The 3,340-nt window shown below is 47.0% G+C and overlaps 1 long non-coding RNA gene across 1 annotated transcript; it reads left to right on the top strand.

Annotated features, from left to right (window-relative positions):
- Nucleotides 1-230: 230 nt before the first annotated feature.
- On the top strand, nt 231-1,233 carry LOC117284450. The gene is made up of 2 exons (XR_004515543.1): nt 231-669; nt 707-1,233. It is a non-coding gene; the product is annotated as an uncharacterized LOC117284450 (long non-coding RNA).
- Nucleotides 1,234-3,340: the final 2,107 nt, after the last annotated feature.

Here is a 3,340-nt window from a genome sequence, read left to right as displayed (position 1 = left end):
GATAAATAAGCTACAGGTGCAAAAGTGGGGCCTAATTGATGTCCTGAGACTCCAAGGGCAAATCCCTTGTTCTCTGACACATAAAGATGAAAGGGGTGTGACAAGTCTGGAAGATGTAAAGCAGGGGCTTCTAATAAATTTGATTTGAGATGAATAAAAGGGACACTTATAGGGGCATCTATGGGTTCATGGGGATTTCCTTTAACTGCTTCATAAAGAGGAGCTGCCAAAAGAGAATAGTTGGGAATCCAGGATCGAAGATATCCAGCCATGCCCAGAAAGGAAAGAAGTTCCCTTTTGGTTGTGGGGACTGGGATATCCCGAAGTGTTTGTTTTCTGTCTAGTGTGATTGATTTGAACTCAGGTGTTAAAGATACTCCTAAATAGGTGACCTGTTGTTTGAAAAGTTGGACATTTGTTGGTGACACCCGATATCCTTTCTGAGAGATAAAGTTTAGGAGTGTGTAAGTGTCTTGCTGGAGTGTGAGTAATGAAGGAGCACAGAGAAGGAGTTCATCTACATACTGAATACACTGTGTATCGTTGAGTTGGAGAAGAGAAAGATCTTGGGCTAGAATTTGACCAAACAGGTGGGGGCTATCTCTAAAACCCTGAGGCAAGACAGTCCAGGTAAGCTGGGTAGACACATTGGTGAAGGGATCGGTCCAGGTGAATGTGTGAAATATTGGTTAAGGGATCGGTCCAGGTGAATGTGAAAATATTTTGAGAGTCTTTATGTAAGGGGATAGAAAAGAATGCATCTTTGAGGTCTAAAACAGAAAAATAAGTGGCATCGGATCGAATGGAAGACAGGAGTGTATATGGGTTTGGCACGATAGGATGTATAGGAACTACAGCTGAGTTAATGATCCTAAGGTTTTGAACCAATGTCTATGTCCCATTAGGTTTTTTTACTGCTAAAATGGGGGTGTTATAGGGAGAGTTGGCATGTCTCAGGAGTCTCTTTTGTAAGAGATCATGGATTATGGGGGTTAATCCCTCTAAGCTAGAGCGGGGAAGGGGGTATTGTGCCAAGTTAGGGAATTGTGAGGGATTTTTAAGGAGAATTTTGACGGGACATTTGGCTACTGAGGGAGAGTGGATATCCCATACTTGAGGATTAACAAGAGAGGGGCTAATTGGCCAGTTGGATTGGGAAGATGAGGATTGGAGGGCTTGAGATAGTACCAGGCAGAGGGAAGTTGTCGGAGTGTTGGAAGGGCTCGGCATAGAGAAGTGACTAGAAGTTCCAATTTGGGATAAAATATCATGGCCCAATAAGGGGACCGGGTAGGATGGAAGAACTAAAAATGAGTGAAGAAATGTAAGATTGCCAATAGTGCAAGATAGTAGGGGGTTCTGGTGTGGGCATTGTAGTTGTCCTTCTACCCCAACAATAGAAGTCTGAGAAAGGGAGGTAGGCCCCCAGTATTCTCTTAGTGCAGAGAAGCTGGCACCAGTATCCAATAAGAAAGAAATGGTCCTACCTGCCACAGTCAAGATTACCCTGGGCTCCTGGGCGGTGATCCGCATTGGGCCAGACGTGCCAGGGCCTCTTCGTTGTCCCTCCGTTGTCGCTAGACCTATCAGGTCCGCATGTTGGAAAGCTATGGGGCTGACGGTCTGATGGCGGGTGGATGCCAAGGGACAGTCTGTGCCCCAATGTCCTCTCTGGTGGCATTTGGGACAGGGCTTAGTTGGCACTCTGGGATTAGGACAGTCCTTTGCCCAGTGGCCTTCCTGATGACACTTGTAACAGGGGCCTGGTGGTTGGGAGCTCTTTTATAGGGGTTTTCTTTCCTGTGGCATAGGTGGACTGGTCGAATTAAGAGCTTGTGCTAATAACTGATATTTCTTTGTAATTTTGAGGTCATCTCGGCCATGGTAGGCCTTGAATGCTGTGGCCAGAACCTCTGCCTGAGGGGTCAAGGGCCCCCGATCAAGCTTTTTTAGTTTAAGTCTAATGGGGTAGCTCTGAGAGAAGAAATGCATCATAATTAATCTCTGACCATCCACAGACTCAGGGTCTAGTTTGGTATGTTGATGGAGGCCATCAGTTAGCCTTTGTAAAAAGGTGGATGGATTTTCGTTCTTGTCTGTATAATTTCATTAAGCTTTTCATAATTAATGGCCTTCATGGCAGCTCCGCAGAGCCCATGAAGGGGACAATTTTGGTATCTGTTTCGAGCTGCAATTCCCACCTCTGTGTTGTAGTCCCATTCTGGGTCCTGATCAGGGACTGCAGCAGCACCTGCCGGGTGGTGATTGTTGGTTAAATGTTCTTGGTCTGCATGTGCACGAGCCTGATCCAGCGCTCTTCTATTTTCTTCAGGAGTTAAGGCATTGGTTAAAACTACAAAGAGATCATGCTAAGTTAGTTGATAAGACTTAGTCAAAAGTTGAAATTGTTTTATAAAGGTAGTCGGATTGGCTGTAAAAGAACCAAGCCTGGCCTGAATGAGAGCTAGTTCAGACATAGGAAAAGGAGTATGAAAGCGGACAATTCCTTTGGCTCCGGCTACCTCGTGCAAGGGCGCCATCGTGTGGCCCTTGTGTGACCTGGAGCGAGCAAGGGGTGGAGTTGGCGCATGGGGTGGGGCAGTGGGAGGTCCAGGGGAAATGAGAGAGGCGGGAGATTCAGAGGGTTGGGAGGAGTCAGATGGAGTAGGGGGAGGAGTGGAAGGAGTTTTTGCCACCAGATAAGGAGGAGGATCCTCTGCCGGATCAGGTTGGGCGGGAGAGTCAGAAAGAGAGGGATTGGTAGCGGAAAGGCTTTGAGTCAGCAAAAGTATTGGAGCAGTTTTGGCAGTGGAACAAAGAGAGGGCTGATTAGCAAGATAGGAAAAGCCTTGGACATATGGGATCTCCGACCATTTTCCTTGTCGCTCGCATAAGTTGTAAAGGTCTCTAATTAGACCTGATTCAAAGGAGCCATTAGGTGGCCAGACGTTTTGATTGCCTAATTGATATTGGGGCCAAATTTGAGTAGACAAGCGAAGTAGCCATTTGAGTTTTAAATCAAGACCCTCCAAATTCCTGAGTAAGCATCCCAAAGGAGAGTCTGCAGGTATGGAGGAGCCAGAGCCCATGACCACCGGGATAAGGAGGTTATCAGAAGACCAGACGTCTCCGAGAGCTCTGATAAGACCCCCTCTTCTCTAGACCTGGTCTAGAGGACGGAAACTCGGTTTCTTGTGAAGGCATCCCTCACACAAGATAGGAGTTTAAATGAAGCTAAGTCCCGGACTTAGCTCAAATGTGGCAAACCTGGTTTGCGAGAGAGTGAGGACAGAGCCTGGCGCCCGGCCATGTCCCAAATGTGATCCCAGTGGGTGGTCTG

The sequence above is a fragment of the Fukomys damarensis genome, unplaced genomic scaffold (genome assembly GCF_012274545.1).
Source record: "Fukomys damarensis isolate Sample0158 unplaced genomic scaffold, DMR_v1.0_HiC HiC_scaffold_37, whole genome shotgun sequence".
In the NCBI taxonomy this organism is placed as follows: domain Eukaryota; kingdom Metazoa; phylum Chordata; class Mammalia; order Rodentia; family Bathyergidae; genus Fukomys; species Fukomys damarensis.
This window is presented reverse-complemented; position numbering and strand designations above follow the sequence as displayed.